A 21077-nucleotide genomic window follows, 5' to 3' on the forward strand; every position below is an offset into this window, starting at 1 on the left:
TGGAGCAAGCAGCAATTCCAGAGATACTGGCATGTTAATTTCTCCACCTTTTTTCCATAGATCTTTTTGATCGTCGAATGGTTTTCCTGTAACAATGCTGTGAGGTAAGAAACGATTAAATATTCTTGTAAGATTTGAAATATGTATATAAATATTCAGCAAGATGACACCCTGCGGGAAACACATATTATAAAAGAAGTGTATGAGAAGGAAGGTCTACATACCATTTTGAGTTACTCAGTTGTCTCGCTAAAAGCCAAAGATGGGCTACAAGTTCTCGTTGCAAATGTCCAAGCTCCCCTCTATTGTTGCAAATCTTGAAAGCTGTACCTTTTAATCCGATCGTGCTTGTAAATTCAAATTACTCTCCAATGTCCACATCAAAGAAGCACTCTTGATATCGTTTGACGACGCAACGTATGATAACTTTGACTTCCTTGCTGTTTTGTTTTGAGAGGGACGTTGTAGCCATTTTAACTGATTTAAATCCGCGGTTGTATAGGCTCTGGATTGCGTAAACAGATTTTATGGTGGCCAACTGCAGAACCGGATAAAACCATTTGATCCTTTAATTTAGAAGCTAATTGCTTAGGGCAATATTACTATTACCATCAACTGTTAATTATTTACCATTGCAAATTACACATGTTTCCCTCTCAGGTTTCCTAGTATTGAGACTCGGTTTAATTTCACCAATCTCGCAATCCAAAGAAATGAAAATACCCATTAACTACAAATTAAATGGTAGAAATGTTGTTGACAATAGAATTATGTCAGTTCCCAGGTCGCGGATAAACAGATTCTACCTGCTAATGAATGTCCCAGTGCAGTTGAAATTTAATGATCTGGTCTCCCTCTAAGAATGTCCATAAAGAAACCAATTTTGTTCATCAAAATTACAGCAACATGGGAAAAGATAAGAGAGGTATTTTACGAGGCCAATGTTCTTTGTGCGACTGCGATGAATTCGAAAGCAGTGGAGTACGCTGTGGCTATTGTGGTCACACCCCAATGGACCACCTCCCATTGGAGCAAGTAACAAAGAGGTTGAGAGCTGAGAATTTGCTCCCAAATCAGATCGAGGTCGTTGAAAGCCAACTGCACCCAGCCGATCGACAAAGTTCTTCAAAGTCCATAGACAATGAAAATGAATCCGAAGAAATCGTCAAAATTGTTGACCTTGAATGTGAGACACCTACTGGAGTGCAAAAATGTTCATGCGTTCAAGAAGGCAACAGAAATGGGAGCTTTGCACACTGATCCTGAAAACACTGACGAAGAGATGAGAAGTTTGCAGAAGCGAGTGGATTCGCTAACATCAGACAAACAGGTCTTTGAGATTCGAAGAAGAAATGGAAGAGTGGTAGCTTTCTGCAACATATGCACAACAACCATTGCTACAGGTGAAGGTCATCAAGGCCTCTTCTGTATCAGACAGCATATGGCCACCCAAACGCATAAGACAAACTTAGAAATCACTCACTCTAAAGAAAGTGATCCAAACCCTCCAAAGGAAAATTGATGAGCAGTTCCCGCGGCAGTTTTTACCTAGAAAGAAGTCGGTTGTTTGTCGTACATGTCACATAGAGCTACTGCTATTGCACAAGGCCGCGCTAAACAACATCAGGCAGCACGCCAATAGCGCAAGCCACCAACAAAAAGTAAAGAAATTGGGAAAAGCGGCTACAAAAGATATTTCCTCGTTCTTCAAGAAGAAAGGCCAATCGGTGGAGACTGATTCCCGGTGATCCAGGCCGGGGAAACAGCTTTGTCTTGGATACTATAAAGAAACTATTGTATATAAAAAGGACAATCAGTCTGTAATTATAAAACCTAGATTACTGCTTGATGATTTGAAACCCGGAGAAGATAAAGGGAAAGTGTCATGGTATCCCAAACCACACGTTATTGTTCATAAGCCTGATGCAGCGGGGTATGTAGAAATAAAGGGGACTTTTAGAAGTGCTTTAGAAGATGATAGGTGTTCAGCCTGTACAAATACACCAAAGTTGGAGTCTTTCAAGAAGCGTTTGATGCGACAATCGGAGAAGACTGACGGGGAAAGAGATATATTACGGATTAGGAATGACTATCTCTCTGCTGAAGAAATGGAGCAAAAATTGAATGCTCAGAAGCAAAAGCTTGACATGAAAGACTCTACAATTTTTTTTTTATCTCTGCTAAAAATATTCAACTGAAGTTCCGAGCCAGAACAATCAGAGAAAAGTTAGCAGAGTTTGCACGACATGGCTCGATGAAAGCCATTTGATATAATTTACAAAAGGCTGCTGATAATGGACTTCTTAAGGACAGGAACACACTAAAAGGATTGTTAGAGACAGTATCTAAGAACTTTCATGTGGAGAAAAATGGCAAACGTTATCAGGCGCCATTTAAATTGTTTCTGGAAGTGTTGTTGTTCTGGGGAGGCCCCAGAATCGCCAATTCTGTTGCAAGAAATCTTGGGGGGCCTGAGATCCACTCCATTTATTGTTGGCACAACCAGCATTGCACAGAGTTAGACGGGGGCATCAAGGAAACTAACTTTAAGCAGTTGAGCGTGCTTTACAAGGAAGCTATGGCTAAAGAGAAAGTGGGTCCTGTTCCTGTACTGGCAGCTGAGGACGAAACAGGTATCATAGGCCAGATTTCACACAACCAGAGAACGGATGAGCTACTTGGATTCTGTGGAGTTAAAAGAACTGAGCACAAATGCTTGGACTATTTCACAGTCTCTGTTGGAGATGAAAAGGAAGGCTATCCTTAACGCATTCGAACAGTGCAAGATCGGTACATACGGAAGGGCTATCTTGCTGAATTCTCTTCACCCAAAGCTATCCAGAATTGCAGTCCTTACGATGCCAACCTGCAACAAATTTGATCACACATTTGTTTACCGCCAGTGGCAGGACGTGGAGCGACCCTTTGATTGGCCATAGCTCAGACGGGGATTTCAGACGAAGGAAAATCATGTTGCAGCTCGCCACAGTCACTGCTGGTAACAGATTTCAACCGATTCCTCGTAACGAAGGATTTGTCTTTTCATGTAGGAAGGAAGAAAGTGGGAATGACTGTGTTATCCATGACATGTGTGACCAGGACTTTATCCACAATCACAAGAAGCTATTGAATCCCCTGGATCACGCTAATCGCGTTCTAATGATGGGAAACTTCCTGGTCCACATGAACCACATCCAGCTGGTATATGAATCTTGCCCTGTCCTTGATCATGGTTTGGGGCTTGGAGATATTGATCGTCGGGATAGGCAAAACTGGAGATCCACCCAGAAGCTGACATTCCCGAAAGTTTGACAATGCATCCAAATGCTGATCAATGGCGCACTACCGGGTACTCACCCTAATGCCAAGTTACTGGGAACGCACACTTACCTTCAGGTTGTGTGGTATTATGTGGAAATCTTTTGTAGCGAAGAAGCGTCACTGTCGACGAGAATCAAGTATGCTGCAATCGTTAACCATTTCCTAGCAATTTCGTGAAACTTGGTGTACCGCAATGATCACCTCACGTTGGCAACAAATTTTATTACCAGAGAGACGTACACTGACGTATTGCTTTCTTGCCATTTCGCTGTTAGGCTGATTTGTTACATGAGGGACAACTTCCCCCAACAAGAGTGTCGCCTAGACCTCTCTAGATCTGAGCATATTTGCTTAGCGAGGTTAGTTGGAATGGCATCAGAGGGCAACGGAAACGATCATCTAGATTACGGTGGTAGTGATGGTCGCGATGGTAGTGGTACACACAACTGGTTTTGGCGCCCATTTGACTTTCCGGGTAACACCTTTAGTGAATCCCTTGATGACAACTGCAGCTTGCCTACGTCTGGTGATGAAGAAGAAACTTGTCTTCTCGGACCAGAAATCGCAGGTAGGTGAGATTAGGTTTTGGTGTAGGAAACCATTTAATATTGAATCAAAGTATCGGACTTGATCTACCAGGCGATGAATCGTTACAAGAATTTTGATCTCATATGCCTATTGCACACTACAAAGAAAAAATTTTTTAATGGTTCTCTTATCGTGGGTATTATAATACGTGGTTAGAACATGAACAGGAAATTTTCATTCATTTTACCCCCTGCAACGAAATTAAAGCTTTGTGATTATTTCTACATTACCATTTCTCAAAAAACTCTAATAACGTCTCACTTGTGACAGAAGGTTACTGGAAAACATTGTTGGCTAGATATTATTCATAGCTGAGCAGAGCTTAAGAGAAATTTATATTCTTTCGTTAGAAGACGTGTTACAACACCGTTGTGAAGGCAATGGAATGCACTCCCTGTCTGAAGGTCTAGACCACATTGAAAATCCATATGAAGTTCTTAAACATCCCCCATCCCTACCGTGTGGACAAAGGCAGCTCCATCACCCGAGAGTCACCATACCTGAAACAGGAGGCGAAATATACAAAGCAACTCTGGTGTCTCTCTTAAATGAGGATCCACAGTTATCCAATGACAGGTACAAAATTTTGCCTATTTTAAAACGCTAAGGAAACCTTAGTCACTTCAGTTAATCAATTTAAAGCATGAATAACAAATATATGATATTTATGTTAAATCATATCCTTCAAACTAACCTTTTAAGACTGGTGAGAGTTCGTCAACGACAAGAATATTACCGCGGAACAAGTATTATTGTTGGCAGGAACAGAAGCCCCAATAGCACAGGAGTTGCTTTGTTCGATGATTACGCTGTTGTAGACAGGCAGAGTCAGTCTTTCTTCATCGGGAGTCTCTCTCGCATGGTGCACGCAGGCAGTCATGGGAGGCAAGAATATAAGCGCACTGTGGCCTATGATGATCCAAAGAGGGAATCTATCACTCGCTACTTTCAAGTTTATCAAAACGTCGAGGAGTATGATCATGATGGCATGTACAAGATAGCGCTTCAGAGTTACGTCAATTGCCCTTTACTGACATCTTAACTCAAGTCAATCTGACTGTGTCCGAGGACGGAACCCTTCCTGTGCCTGACGACGAGCTGACTGAAATAAGAAGTGGTGTAGCAAGAGTTTTTGAGTCCCAACGAAGACGAAGACGTGCAACCACCACCACATCTGCTCCTCGTACAGATGGAAAAATGTTGCACTCACTCACCCACGATGAAGGAATCGTAAGGCTTCAAGTCCAACCTGAGCAACCAAGTCATGGGGGTCTGCGGAGATCAACTAGAGTAAGAACTGCCCTTTTGTATGATCCTCGAAGGAGATATGTCACACTGATGATGAAGGAACTTGAAAATTTAGTAAATTTTATTAAGGTTGTCATTTGCAGTCCATCTGACTTGATTTCAAGAGAACTTTGTATATCGCTGGAATATTTTGTGTCGTTACACAGCTTCATTGACGTGGATTAGGTCAGTAAATATTGTAGTAACAGCTTTCGTACTCAGATATATACATGTAGGCGAGCTAAATTCCATAAATAATTGGTTTATTGAAAAATCTGCGTATATGTTAACGTTCACATGCATGAGCGAAGGTATACTCATAGTTGTCATACTATTGATGTAGAAATGAGTGAACGCAGTAAATTTGACTGTTGAATTTGCGTCACCAGGGTAAAGATCTCGATCTATTTTTACTTTGAAGAAATTATGAAACAAGATTTCAAGATTTCACGAATAGCTGTTTGAGCTTCTCATTTAAACTTCGGTAGCGCAAATGGCTAGACATGTTTCAATGGTTTCAGTAAATCTGTATTTACCATTAATTTATCACCTGCTGTATTATAGGACAGACACCGCTAAGTGCATTTTCTGTTATACACTATGTTTTAAAGGTGGTCAGTTCGGACTTCAGTTGCAAAATGACTGGAACTTGGGATGTAGTTGATAGTTTCAGTAAGAAGTGTTCATTAAGTAACTAAGTAAATAATTTGATTACTTCGTAATATGATTATTGTCCAATAAGACAGTAATCAGGACGTGTATTTTCTATTTTTATCCCCGGATTATACACAATATTTAAGCTGTTCAGCCCACAATTAAGTTGGATATGTTTCATAGTTTAAGGAAGTATATTAATTTGTGTGAATATTCATATCATCAACTGCTGCATTAGTACACAGCAATTAATTCATATTCCTGTTGTTTCTTTTATGCGAAGGTTACAGTTTGTAAAATACATTTTCGTTTTGTTCCTGTAGATAGTATATTGGTCGCTTTAAGGTAAGGATGTATTCTGTAGTTATGACGGCACATAATGAAAGCCGCGTTATAGTGTGGAATTGTGAGCTAGAAACTTTTTACATGCAGTCTTGTAAACTACCTAATAAAAGCAGATAAACATTGCCTTTAACATTGTCCTGAACTAGGGAAATAATTATAAGGCAGGTCTGAAACAGGGTATTGATTTAACGGTCAGGTCATAAATTGGGTATCAAATTTTTGGTCAGGTCATAAATGGGGTAGGGAAAATCGCAGATTCTAGTCATAAATAGGGTAAGAGTTTTGGGAAGCGGGCCGCACACCCCTACCCAATTTTTTTGGGAGTACCAACCCCCCCCCCCCCCCGGATTTCAAGCATGCACAGGTTATATTTTGACTAATAATAATGCCCTGCAGGCTTGTCAATGAAGATACAGCACCAGCACTACTCTTAAAATGTATAGCAATACCACACACCAGTAATATGCAAAGATGTAAATGAAATATTTTGTTCATGAATGATATAACCAATTTTTCTTTAGGGAAAATCTCAAGATTCTTTTGAGGGATGTGAATCTACAAAAGAAAGTGCTAAAGCAAGAAGGGATTTTTGTTGATGGCGAACACCACAGTGTAGAGTTTGTTGGTAAGATTTTGTACGATGTGCTTGAAATACTTTGCAATTGGTTCTTTGGGATGGCATTTGAAAAAACTAAGTAATGGATAATAGTAAGCTGGTTCCAATTCGATGATAATCAATATTATTGGGAATGTGTAATTTGGTTGTTATTACAATTTCATGGCCACTAATGCCCAGCAGCTAGTTCATTATCTTGGTTGGTAAGATTATTTAATTTTCTGGTATAGAAAATGACATTTAACATTGAGGTTCATTGGTCTGAAATCAACCAATCAATCTGGCCACTCTTACTGCTGGTCATCCATCTGGACAGCATACAGAGCAGAAAAATAATAAATTTATTTGTTTTCCTATGTAAGTTACCTTGGACTACAAGACCTTGCTCCTCCTTTTGGTGAAAAAAGATGATGAATTTGTATTTGGTGGTAGAGGTGTTAACGTTGAGTTTTGTTTCATCTGCAAAGCTATCAGGGTAAGTAGCCATTATGAGGACTTTGTGTTTTAATCTTAAGCTCATCAAGTAAGGGTGTCATTTATCCAGAGCTTGAGTTAAATTAACTGATGCTGTCTGTTGTCAATGACTGCCCAATTGTACTTTACATGTCGTGTCTGGATGGTCAAATTGTAGATGTGAACAATTAAGTCACCATGTTGCTTGTACATGCCACAACCAAAAAAAGCATATAGCCCATGAGCAAGCAATATGTAGTTTAAGGGAAACCATTGAAAAAACATGGTGGCAGCTTAGCAATGTTTAACTTGCACTGATTGCAGCTGTTGTGGTAGATTAACAAGAAAATTACCTTCAATTTTATTTCAAAAATATCAACAAGATAAAAAGTAAGTCCGATGTTAGTAACTGTCTCTGAATTTATTCTTAACGGGATCTATGCCATGCTATTTTTAGTATCATTTTAAAAAGCTTAGGGATGTCTTTGCATCAATGGAATCCCAAAAATAATGGTATAGTTTTGTTACCGAAGACTATATTGCTGCCCTGAAACTGTTTACTGTCGTCTGTCACTGTGGATGGCAAGGATGGAAATGGTGTTATTTTGGGGAACTCAAAATAGTTAATTTCCCGAGGTTAACAGGGTGGGTCACATGATATCGATCTCGTATTTCAAGGTCATTGTGCATTGTTGTTTCATTCTTATCTTAATTCGTGTTCAGCTAGCACTCTCCATAGTTAGGTCGATATTTTTGTTTAATTTAAGTCCTAAACGCTTATGTCTCAGTACAATTTACGATCGCTTCCTACTCGTGATTATGCGGCAATGGATGGCAGGGATTTGGATGATAATGAGGAGTTCAAATGACAGTTTCGATTTTTCTGCAGCGATAGTTCCGCCTGGCACCAGTAATGGCAGTAATGGCAATCCAGCTAGTCAATCTTCTACTCCCCTCGCTTCGAACAGAGGAGCAAATGGATGGAAAGACGAGATTGCCAAGTTGAACTTAGGCCAAGGACTAAGAGCGTCGAGCAGAGGTGGCAAAGTTTAAGGCCAAGCTCCATGCACTGCGTAAGCAGAACGCTCTCTTACAGAGTAAAACTGCTCGCGAGGAAGCATTTCCAGCGGAACGTGCAGGGGCCCACGAACCTTCCGGTACGATTAAAGATCTCCGTGCTGATCCTGCTTTAACCGCTAGGGTTTCCGCTGAAGTCGACCATCTTGGGCTATCTTCAAGCAACTTGGAAGATGAGGGCGGGGCGTCCAACAAGAAGAGTGCTCGAGGTACGAAACTTAGGTCAGGAAAAACTGTTAAACTTACCAGTCGTGTAGTCACACCGCAGTTATGGCCACACAGTTTCCTTAGCCTTGCTTATGTATCAAAAGACCGGAATTATGATGAGCTAACTCTTGCCGAATTCGCTGCCGGATACGCCTCCATTTTGCATTTTGAGGTCTTGATCATTTCATAGTGTTGTATCTTGTAGCTCAGTTTCCCTGGCCCGCCATAGGAGAATTTCATGCAGCTGTCCTCTGTGAAATTGAGTGTGGCCATGCTCGTTGGGGCAATTCGTTCGCTCATTTGGAATCTCGGCTTCTTTGAGCCGCGACGACCAAATGTACTAGCAGCTTAGGCTCTTCTCGCCAGCCCAGTGCTGTGTTATTTTGCCGCGACTTTCAGAGCAGAAAGTGTCCTCATAGCAAGGATCATTACGGCATGATTCGCGGTGAACGAAAATGGCTACAGCACAATTGTGCCATGTGTCGGACTTTGTCGCGCTCCATTGCGAGGCACACGGAATTTTCTGAGGATTGCCCGAGCCTTCCAGCTTCTCCACGCTCTTCTCTGGATCCTCCTCCAGTCACGTCTGCCTGAGTTTCGAGTGACACCGTGTTCCTGAATAACTCTTATTTTCCAGACTCTAGTGATTCAAGACTTTCCAAGACTTTTTTGCCTGTTGTTGAGCCGGGCTTGAGACATTGATTGTTATGCAAGTTCTTTGCACGATATTGATACTCCCGACCCACCGTTTTTATTGCCAGACTCTAGACTTTTTGTGCCTGATTCACGATGTTTTACGACGTGTTCAACGATTGCGACTTCTGATTTATCTTCGCCCCCTGATGGCAGTGTTTTTCTTGATTTACACGCCCGTGTTTTCTAATCCCGTATTTATAATTTTCAAGGTCTTCGTTTGCCAGTGCCCTCATTGCTTCGCGTGCCGATTTGGAGACCTTATCTAAGGGAGTACACGGATTATACCGTTTGCGATTTTTTGGAATTTGGCTGGCCAGTTGGCTTTGATTGTTCGTGTCCACTTCTGAAAACTGTTCAGTTTCGCAATCACAAGGGAGCTATTGATTTTCATTATGCGGTTGATATGTACTTGTCATTGGAGACTGGGAGACATGCGGTTATTGGTCCGTTTGACACTAATCCTTTCTCATGTCCGGTTGTGGTCTCTCCTTTAAACTCTGATCGCTGATCGCGTGGCAGCACTCGGTTCTGGTTGTTTACTGTTCAAACGTGATTTGAAATGAGCTTATCGTCAATTCCCGGTGGACCCTCGTGATTATCCCCTGTTAGGATACCATTGGAATGGTCATTTTTACTTTGATGTCGTGTTACCTATGGGACTTAGGACTGCTGCAATGGCTTGCCAACGTTCCACGAACGCTGTTTGATATATTCTTTCTTATGCTGGTTGTCAAGTTCTTAGTTATTTGGATGATTTTATCGGTGTTGCTCCAGCGGCGAGGGCATCTCGTGATTATGACTATTGCGGCTCACTTCTCACTGAATTAGTACTTCAAGAATCTCCTTCTAAGGCCTTCCCGCCATCCACATGCATGACTTGTCTGGGTGTTCAGGTTAACACTGTGGAGGTGACCCTTTCTGTCACCCCGGAAAGACTTAAGGAACTTAAACTGTTATTGTCGCATTGGTTGACAAAGAAATCGGCGATCAAGTCAGAACTTCAGTCCTTGATAGGTAAGTTGTCATTTGTTTCCAAGTGTGTTTGCCAGAGTCGTCTTTTTCTCACACGTATCCTTGCTCTGCTTCGTACCCTTAAGCGTAATTATCATCACATCAGACTCTCACGGGAACTTTATAGGGACATTCATTGGTGGTTGCGCTTCAATCGTGTTTACAACGGTATTTCCGTTATCCCTACATCTGAGTGGTCTTCTCCAGATGCTATCTTCGCCACTGACACATGTTTATCTGGTTGCGGCGGATTGACTTGTCGTCAATATTTCCATACGGAGTTTCCTCCTGGGGTCACGGATAAGTTTTTGTCTATTCATCACCTTGAAGTTCTTGCCATTCTTCTGGCTGTTCGTTTGTGGGGACATCAGTGGCGGAGTCTCCGTATCCTGGTACAATGTGATAATGCGGCTGTGGTTAGCTCGCTTAATTCCGGTCGTGTTCAAGATCCTCTGTTAGCTTCATGCCTACGGGAAGGTTGGTTTCTGGCTGCATTAAACGAGTTTGAATTATGTGCGGTTCATTTACCTAGTGCAGACAACAGTCTGGCGGATTTGTTGTCGCAGTGGCATTTGAATCCTCAGTTTCAAGAGGAATTTCTTGCAAAGACTGATAATTTAAACCTGCATGACGTTTCAGTGCCTTCTTCCTATTTCAATGTGGCTGATCGCATGTAATTTTTCTGCAGATCCAGTGTTCTCGCAGTGATCTCAGGATCTCAAGAAATCTCGCAAAGCAGCATTTGCCACAGGAACTAGCAAAAATCAACGAACTCAGTGGAGAACTTATTTGTACTTTACTTTACACTTTAATTTAGTTTTCTTACCTGCGTCGTTACAGACCATATGTTTGTATTGTCAATTTCTTAGTCAATCTATGACGCCTCCCTCAGTTAGGAATTTTTTGAGTGGGGTTAAACTTCTTCACCTTATGTTGGGGTTTGAGTTACCTGATCTTTCAGTGCATGAGATTAAGATCACTCTTCGTGGTATTGAGCGGTTGGCGCTACATCGTCCACATCGTGCTCCCCGTATCACTCCTAGCCTTCTTAGTACTCTGGTGTCATGTAGGGTTGATTTCGACCCTTCAGATGTAACTTTTTCCTGTGCATTTTTGTTCGCCTTTTTTCTGTTTGCCCGTATTTCTAACTTGGTTCCTGATTCATTCAAGGCTTCCCATAGTGAAGCGCATGAGCGTATTTGTCGTGGCGATCTTTCACTCACACATTACCGATTATGTGTTCAGTTTACATGGTCCAAAACGGTTCAATTTGGTCAGCGAATTTTAGAATTACCTTTAGTTAGAGTTCCTAATTCTTCCTTTGTCCAGTTTGTATGTTTTATCTTATGTGCGAGCTTGTCCCAGCTCCGGTATCTGCCTCCCTTTTTGTCCTCCCCTCTCGTTTGGGTGGACTGCGCCCAGTCCTTAAGACTCAGTTTGTTTAAGTGATGCGTCAGCGTTTGCAGTCTGCCGAGGTCTCAGAGGCTCTTTCGTTTCGAGGTCACTCCTCTCGTCGCAAAGGGACGTCATGGGCCTTTTCTTCAGGTCTTCCAGGGGAAATTATTCAGGTTTTTGGGGATTGGCATTCAGATGCATATAAGGGTTATCTTGATATTTCCATACCTCTTAAGCTTCGGGTCTCTGAGGATATGGTCGCACATCTTCACAACTCTGTGGCATAGCTTGTTTGGCTGTGTTTGGCGGGCAGAGAGGTTGTTATTGTTCTGTTTTCTTCTCTTCCGTCTCCTTGTGGGGGCGGTCGTGGGTTAATAAAGCCTCTCTCCCCTTGCCAAACAAGGTATGTCTCAGCTGTGTTTTATAGTATAGTTGGTGTTCGAGGAGAATGGATTGAAATTTTTTCAAGTTGTGATACTGTGTAATCCAACAATCGCCCCAAATTTATTTTGGTTTGCTCTCCCTAACGAAAATCATTTGATATATTCCTCTCATGCTATTTTAGCACACAATTCGCCCCAAAACAGCAAAATCCCCATAAAGTAGCCCCTTTAATCACTTTATCTGAATAAAAAAGTTGACATTGACAATAAGCTTAAACTAATAGTGCTAAGTGAAATAGTTTAAGTCGCCCACTGGCGACCAGTTGCTCTGGTCGTGAAAGCTCAGTTTTTAGTCGCATTGGTGACCAGGAAGAAGCAATTTCGGACCCCCTCTCTCTCTCTCTCTCTCTCTCTCTCTCTCTCTCTCTCTCTCTCTCTCTCTCTCTCTCTCTCTCTCTCTCTCTCTCTCTCTGTATATCTATTTAACAATTAGACTACAAGGTCAAGCAAATAGTTAATATGCCTCATTGATTACCACTCATAGAAAACAAGGAAGAGTACTCTAACTGTTAAATAGATATGAAGAGACACAAATAAAATATTTTTCAGTGCTGTTCTTGTCACAATGTGGCTCCAGACGAGGCTTGTATGGACTGTTTAAGTAGCAAGTCTAACATTGGCAGGTATGTAAATTAGATGTCATCCTGTGTGTACAGCTTTATCTTTGGAAAATTATGAAGACTTGAAATCTTTGCTAGTTGCCAGGCAACACCACAACAAAGCTTGAATGACGTCAGGCAAAGGGAAGGTTGCTAGGCAAAAGGTTGCTGGGGAAGGCCGGCATTAGACATTGTTGTGGTTGCCATGCAACAGAACTGCACACGGTCAGGTAACCGATTTGCTGACACATAATGAATGGCACACTCTCAGGTATCATGCTCGAAACATGGTGGTATGATATGGGGAAAGCGTATTTTCATTTCAAACGGCCTAAAATATGGGCCACAAGTTTAAATATTACCAGAGTTAAAAATTGAAGAATCGAAGGATGATTATCCAGTGATGCAATATGTAAATCAGATTTAGGAAGGGCTGAAACCGTGAAAGAAACAGACAGAAGTGAGTTGGCATATTTTGGAAACATTTGCATATGTATTAATTATAAACTGTAGTTAAATTCAAGTTTCAGCAGCATTAGGATTAAAATTATTTTGTCTCCACTTCCAGCAAAGCGTGCATGCCTTGCATTCATACGAACAGTTGGTCTGCTTCGCAAGGTTTTTGCAAGTCACATATTTCTAGTAATATACTAAAAAATAATACTACAATATTGATGACTTAATTGTATGTTGGTTCCTTGCTACAATAGGTCCACTGGCATTCGAGACGACTTGATGTTTCTTCTTGATGAAGAACTCAGCAGCATCCTGCTATGTTCACTGCACATGGAAATGTGCAATACTGAACAGATACTTGCTTCTGTAGGCCTTCTTGCTTATAAGATAGATTCGCTGCCAGAAGCTAACAGAGCCCTGAGTCAATATGGTCCACTCTTTTCATGGTGACCGTATTACGGTAAAGAAAAAGTCTGACCAACAATCTGCTGTTGGCAAGCATAATATCCATGGCAGCTCCATGTCCGGTTAGTCTAAAGTACCTCTCCGGTGCCCCATTTTCAATAAGCACCTCTATTGCACATTAGCATCCTATTCCAATGAACAACCCTGTCATGGAGGTTTTTTTGACCGATGACAGTGACAGCAAAGTTATTGACATCAATGAAGAAGCATAATTTCAGGGAAATTCTAAATTCTGCCCTAAATTCAGTGAAAAAGTCAGAGAATTTTATTTTCAAGAGGTTTGATAATGATTTTTCTTGTGGACAAGTTAATGTCATTTCAAGGTATATCTGTGAACCAACTGATTTTTGTCATCCATCCGTGTGTGCTCAGTGAAAAGTCAGTTTCATCCTAAATGGTGGTAACCAATTACGAACTTTCCCCTGTTTACAGGCTTAACTGAACTTTTACCATATTCTTACTGTTACAGTTCCTGTTCTGGTTTATTTTTTTCATCTTGGGGTTTTTAGAGAATTGGTTAAGGCTTGCCCTCGATTGCTCATGTCAAAACAGAAACAGGCACCCTGTGCTTAAGGTTACCCAGTACCTTCAGAGGTGTCTCGCGTTCAAGCGATGTAGTGAGTCCGAATTCAACTGTAGATACCTGAACCCTTACATCAAATTAAAGCTTATAGAACTGGCTATCCAACTAAACCAAGAATTTTGAAATAAAATAAATCGCCTAATTTTTAGCGCTGTTTTCTCGAATCAATTCTTTTCACTTGGAAGAGCTACTTCAAAGAGCTAAAACTCAAAAGGAATTTGTCCATTTGCCCTCAAATTTGGACAGTAGCTAGTTTAACATATAAACAAGAAAAATGTATCCGCGAATTTTTTCTTTTGAAATATTTTTTCTCCAAGAGCGATTTTTGTACGATCACTCCACATTTTTTTCATCCTATTTCGAAAATGCTCTACAACTTTTCATTGTGATTGAATATGGCAAAACGCAGACACTTTTTTTTAGCGCTTTGGGTCCGGAACCTGAGGAACAAATTAAATTAGCGAAAACCAAATTCACTTTGACTCGTGACTTTAAAAAGGTGATTAGGACGCTTGCATTTAGAGGTCATGAAAAATTAGACAATTCATTTTATTTCAAAATTCTTAGTATAGTTTGATAGCCACCTCTATAAGCTTTAATTTGATATAGGGGTTTAGGTATCTACAGTTTAAACTGGACTCCCTACATCACTTAAACGCGAGACACCTCTGAAGGTATAGGGTAACCTTAACTGTAAAAGGATAACTTATTAGAGAAATAAAAAAAAGTCAGATTCAGAAAAAGATATAAATGTCATATTTCTGCCTCACTTGTTTAAACCCCTTTTAAATTTCCTTAACAATGGAACAGGTTTCTCTTTTCACCCCAAATACTTATTCAAAAAAATAAGCGACCCCGCCAGGACTTGAACCTGGAATCTTCTGATCCGAAGTCAGACGCCTTATCCATTAGGCCACGAGGCCGAGAGACAATATACAAATCTTGCTTGTAACCCAAGCAATGAAATCTTAAAGTGGAAAAACTTATCGTCACTTGTCAAAACGCCGTCTTCCATATCTAAATATTATAACTTTAAGCGCATAAGATGAGGTTTTGTATAGATCATGAGCGGTGTATTGTTTCCTCGCGTCGCTTGTCTTAAGAGTTTGGAATTGGATATCGAATTTTTAGACAACCCAGCTTTTCAACTAACAACAGTGTGCCAACATTAAATTATCCTACACTGCAATGCTTTTTCACGACTTATTCAAACAGCTTTTTTCAAACACTTTGCATTAAGAACTGTTCTTGTATAAAATCCCCGTGAGCCAAAGAATGTGCGATGCAACTAACAATCAGAGGATTCCAATTTAGAGCCCAATGCCTATTTTTGGATTATTCAAGTATGAGAACGGCATTTGAAAATATAGTGTATTTGCAATGAAAACGGAATTCTTAGTGAAGGCCCCGAGTCCCAATGGATAAGGCCTCAAAAGCACATAATGAGATTCCAGATTCGACTCAAGGTGGGTGCGTTTATTTTCCTGTATTTTTCTATATCCTGGGCTTATCAATGCCAAATGATAAAGGAGGGCCCGTTGTACAAACACTGCATTCTCACAGAAGGCCCCGTGGCCCAATGGATAAGGCATCTGACTACGAATCAGGGGATTCAAGGTTCGAATCCTGGCGGGGTCGTGTATTTTTGTTTTGTTTCTGATATGGTACAGGGCTCTTATGAAATGCATTGTTTTTGTGGACCTGAAAAACCCAGTTTACTTCTTTCAAAGCAACATCGCTTTTAGTAACTTGCCTTAGATCATGTTTCCTGTAATTAAGTTATGGTGTGTAAATAGATTAGGTATATCTATTGGACATTTTTCTAAAAGATTTTGTTTTTCAGTTGAATAGGTGATAACAAAATGAAAAGGGAAAGCTCATCCATCACCTTTTGTACAATATTAATAATTATGTAGTTGGCGTTGAAGTAAGCAGGTTTAAGTAAGCAGAAGAGGTGGTAGTGGTGGAAAATACACCATGCAACATACATGTAAAGTCCATAGGGCTTTCTGTATTAATCAAATGTGGCTCTACTCTATTTAAGGTTTGCAGAGAATGGAAGGAAATTGCCTTTGTAACTCAGTACAAAGTATTTAAGGAAACTGAGCAAGGAGAGATCGACTTGTTTGACATTAAGGTTTGTATATATTGGAATGAATTTTGATGAGTGGGACTTTCATAATGCCATGATATTACAAAACTCCTAGTAAGTACAATTTCAAATGCAAAAGAGCACTTAGATGGCTCACCTGTGTTTGTGAGCCAGACGGCATGGCTTTATGAAATCACCTGCGAACTTGGCCGATAAGAAAGGAGTATATTACAGTAGGAAAAAATGTTTACTTTGGGGCTTTCAAGGGTTAATTATTATATATATATTTTTTGTTTTTAACCCAGTGCAAAGAATGGGGATTCTTGTTGAAAGAGTTGTTTGGCAGCAGCCTTGGCACCGGGGACTATGGACACCTTACCATAGATCATGCCCCAATGCTGATGCCAAGGTTTCTATCGATGATGGAGTTCAGTCAGCAAAGCTTTGAGGCCTCGCACAAGGATCAGCCTCAGCTGCGGTTGAAGGCCTCAAGCAATGATCAGCATGGGGAGGCAACGTCTAGTAAGATTACCTTAAGTGTCCCTGACTGAGAAAGTGGTCCAGATGTTGGAAGTAGGGGTCAACCGAATTTGATGAAACTTGCTGCAGAAGTTGGCCTTGTGAGATATTCCAAACGCCATTTGGGTTTTGTTTTCCGACCTTTGGTTTAAAAGTTTCAGGGGGGTCCCATTTCGGGCCTCTGAATCAGTGAAAATCCTGTTTTTGAGGGGGTATGTTTGTACTAGTATAAAAATAAACACATTAAACATACTGAATATTTTTCTGCATAGCGTTTTTCTACTATCAATACTCTTTCTAGCCGTATGTAAGGATTCAGCATCAAAGCATCTGACTGTGTGGGGCCTGGTACTAGTTTTGGCCAAATTTTACAGAGAAAATTACCACCAAAAATTGCCAAAGTTTAGCAGTTGATAATTTTTAACTGCCAACTTAGCTAAAACGGATTCTTCTGTCAGCAGTTACTCCCATGTAAGTACAACCAAAATCAACTGTGAAAAAATTGGCTCGCTAAATTTAAGGGGCTTTAGCAAAGCATTTTAGAGTCACACCCTCACAAAATTTACATATTACCTAAAGCAACAATTTAACAATCATTGTAGCTTTATTTATATTTTAACTTTTCAGTTTGCTTTGTTAATGGTTACTTTACTAACAAAGTCTGTGATTAGCAATAACTGTGTGATTAAAAACTACCTGGGATCCTTAAATTGCCTTAGAACTGGAAAATAGTTCTCACAAAATCAACGTTTGTTCTACTTGAACGGGAATATTCGTACAAAGTAACTAATTGGAACTCAAATAACTAAATAGGCGACATGATAGTTATACTGACATTTCTCCCAAGCATAACCTTGCTTGCTTACCTTTATATCACTTTATATTAGCCATGTTTACAGTGGGAAGGCTCCTTGGCTTCGAGAGAAATGTCTTTAAGGTACTTTTTTATGTCAAGAAATAGCCATATTCCTGATAATTGACAGCACCTTACGGCCAATTCATAATGCCCGATGAACAGTTCTTGTTGTATTTGTTTACAGACAAGTCCACAGTCTGATATGTGTACGGAGAATGATTTCTCACGCCACTGAGTTGTTAAGGCAGCTCTTTGCTTTATCGAATATTTCGATATTCAGCTCGTGATTGTGTGTAAGTAATATTATGCACATTTTGTGTAAAAAGGCAGAGATATTCTCTTTGTCGGTACCTGCGTCCTTATAGCCATAGCCGATATTTCTACGTCCACATTTTATATTGCTGCAGTATAGTAAATGAAATTTCGCTGTTTGTTCCGCCATCTTGGATGTAGGCAAAGAAGGACTGGGTCGGTAGTGGTTCCCAGTCTTCCTATCAACTGCTCCTTTGTTTACAAGCACCTGTCGATGTCGGAAACAATAAATCTTGTGGGAAGGAAAGGAAAGGAATGGCGTTTTGTTCTTTTGCAGGGCCGGGGGAAGACAATCTATGTGGTGCTATAGAATGAGCAAAACAAGAAAGTTCCATAGTACCATTGCTTAGCTGTAATGCGGATATGAGCTCGTGGCACAAGGATAAATACAAAGGTTCAGGGGCTTCAGGGAGCAGGGGACGTCCTGCTGACAAGGGTTCGGGAAGTGGCGGTAAGAAATGCAAGATAATTTGTTGTACCCTCGTACATTTAACCCTTCATATATTCATATATAAGAAATGTCAGTATGACATTTCTTAATGTACTTTTAATATATGTTCGATTGGACAACTTTCTGCAGTTGGCATGCAGTCACACGTCATTCGCGTGACAAAATGGTTACAATGGTTTCTCGTTAATACGCAGTGGCATACATTATCGCCGATGATGTCACCGCCTATTGTCTTCCTCACTCTTATTGTTTTCCTCCCCCTCCTCCTCATTTGTATCTTCGCTCCTTTTCCCCTCATTTTTTTTATATACAATAAAGTATTTATGTATGTACTATATGATGTCATGTATCCCAAAATAACTTCAAAAACCTGTCAAACCGGTGATACCAACCATGACTGCCATAAGTTAAAAATAGAGCATGACATCTTTGATAAACCTGTCAAACCAGTTCATAACCTGTTGGTAAGACTAAGATAACATATGACGTCATCCTATCATGAGTGAGCAAGACAATAGGTGACGTCATCGGCGATAATGTATGCCACCACGTATTAACGAGAAACCACCGCAAAAAGAGGCCTAAAACATCCTTCCCAGACTACTTGTGATTGTAACCATTTGGTCACGCGAATGACGCGTGACTGCATGCCAACTGCAGAAAGTTGTCCAATCGGACATGTATTAAAAGAACATTAAGAAATGTCATACTGACATTTCTTATATATGAATATATGAAGGGTTAAATATACGAGGGTACAACAAATTATCTTGCATTTCTTACCGCCACTTCCCGAACCCTTGTCAGCAGGACGTCCCCTGCTCCCTGAAGCCCCTGAACCTTTGTATTTATCCTTGTGCCACGAGCTCAAATCCGCATTACAGCTAAGCAATGGTACCATGGAACTTTCTTGTTTTGCTCATTCTATAGCACCACATAGATTGTCTTCCCTCGGCCCCCTGAAAGAACAAAACGCCATTCCTTTCCTTTCCTTCCCACAAGATTTATTGTTTCCAACATCGACAGGTGCTTGTAAACAAAGGAGCAGCTGATAGGAAGACTGGGAACCACTACCGACCCAGTCCTTCTTTGCCTACATCCAAGATGGCGGAACAAACAGTGGAATTTCATTTACTGTACAGCAGTAATATAAAATGTGGACGTAGAAATATCGGCTATGGCTATAAGGACGCAGGTACCGACAAAGAGAATATCTCTGCCTTTTTACACAAAATGTGCATAATATTACTTACACACAATCACGAGCTAAATATCGAAATCTTCGATAAAGAAAAGAGCTGCCTTAACAACTCAGTGGCTTGAGAAAGCATTCTCCGTACATATATTAGACTGTGGACTTGCCTGTAAACAAATACAACAAGGACTGTTCATCGGGCATCATGAATTGGCCGTAAGGTGCTGTCAATTATCAGGAATATGGCTATTTCTCGACATAAAAAAGTACCTTGGAGACTTTTCTCTCGCAGCCAAGGAGCCTTCCCACTGTAAACATGGCTAGTATAAAGTGATATAAAGGTAAGCAAGCAAGGTTATGCTTAAAAGAAAACTCAGTATAACTATCATGCCGCCTATTTAGTTATTTGAGTTCCAATTAGTAACTTTGTACGAATATTCCCTTTCAGGTAAAACAAGCGTTGATTTTGTGAATACTATTTTCCAGTTTTAAGGCAATTTAAGGATCCCAGGTAGTTTTTAACCACACAGTTATTGCTTATCACAGACTTTGTAAGTAAAGTAAGCATTAACAAAGTAAACTGAAATGTTAAAATATAAATAAAGCTACAATGATTGTTAAATTGTTGCTTTAGGTAATATGTAAATTTTGTGAGGGTGTGACTCTAAAATGCTTTGCTAAAGCCCCTTAAATTTAGCGAGCCAATTTTTTCACAGTTGATTTTGGTTGTACTTACATGGGAGTAACTGCTGACAGAAGAATCCGTTTTAGTTAAGTTGGCAGTTAAAAATTATCAACTGCTAAACTTTGGCAATTTTTGGTGGTAATTTTCTCTTTAAAATTTGGCCAAAACTAGTACCAGGCCCCACACAGTCAGATGCTTTGATGCTGAATCCTTACATACGACTAGAAAGGGTATTTATAGTAGAAAAACACTATGCAGAAAAATATTCAGTATGTTTAATGTGTTTATTTTTATACTAGTACAAACATACCCCCTCAAAAACAGGATTTTCACTGATTCAGAGGCCCGAAATGGGACCCCCCTGAAACTTTTAAACCAAAGGTCGGAAAACAAAACCCAAATGGCGTTTGGAATATCTCACCAAGGCCAACTTCTGCAGCAAGTTTCATCAAATTCGGTTGACCCCTACTTCCAACATCTGGACCACTTTCTCAGTCAGGGACACTTAAGTTGTCGCTTGCTCAAACTTTTAGAAATGTTTTAAAAGATACTTGAAAGTTGGATCTTGAGTCCACGTTTTTGTCTTTAGCTTCTTTATATTTCATAACATGTCTATTTCTGTTTCCTACTTGTTTGATAGTTTCACATAAGTGTAAATTTTTTTTGTCATCCTTCTTCTTTCTTCTTTTTATTCGTGTTCTTGCCTCGGCTGCGAACAGCCGTTGTTAACCGCAGAACACAAGGAATTCTGTAATTTAACTTGTTAATTTG

The 21077-nt window shown here is 40.3% G+C and overlaps 2 non-coding genes and 4 pseudogenes across 3 annotated transcripts in view; 5 read left to right on the forward strand and 1 right to left on the reverse strand.

Annotated features, from left to right (window-relative positions):
* LOC146488478 (uncharacterized) overlaps positions 1 to 13827 on the forward strand; it is a 247934-nt pseudogene extending 234107 nt beyond the window's left edge. Inside the window, exons 4-7 of the transcript XR_014865880.1 lie at positions 6717 to 6820; positions 7174 to 7286; positions 12643 to 12716; positions 13403 to 13827. The product of XR_014865880.1 is annotated as an uncharacterized LOC146488478 (transcript). The remainder of the gene's footprint in view (positions 1 to 6716; positions 6821 to 7173; positions 7287 to 12642; positions 12717 to 13402) is intronic.
* On the forward strand, positions 907 to 5382 carry LOC146488501 (uncharacterized; annotated as a pseudogene).
* On the forward strand, positions 7864 to 9216 carry LOC146488502 (uncharacterized; annotated as a pseudogene).
* Positions 9338 to 10932, forward strand: LOC146488503 (uncharacterized; annotated as a pseudogene).
* A 1219-nt stretch (positions 13828 to 15046) lies between the features above and the next one.
* Positions 15047 to 15119, reverse strand: Trnar-ucg (transfer RNA arginine (anticodon UCG)). Its single transcript has one exon. It is a non-coding gene; the product is annotated as a tRNA-Arg (tRNA).
* A 642-nt stretch (positions 15120 to 15761) lies between these two features.
* Positions 15762 to 15834, forward strand: Trnar-acg (transfer RNA arginine (anticodon ACG)). Its single transcript has one exon. It is a non-coding gene; the product is annotated as a tRNA-Arg (tRNA).
* The last annotated feature ends 5243 nt before the right edge of the window (positions 15835 to 21077 follow it).

This window comes from Pavona decussata, unplaced genomic scaffold, assembly GCF_977016875.1.
Source record: "Pavona decussata unplaced genomic scaffold, jaPavDecu1.1 SCAFFOLD_9, whole genome shotgun sequence".
Classification (NCBI taxonomy): Eukaryota; Metazoa; Cnidaria; class Anthozoa; order Scleractinia; family Agariciidae; genus Pavona; species Pavona decussata.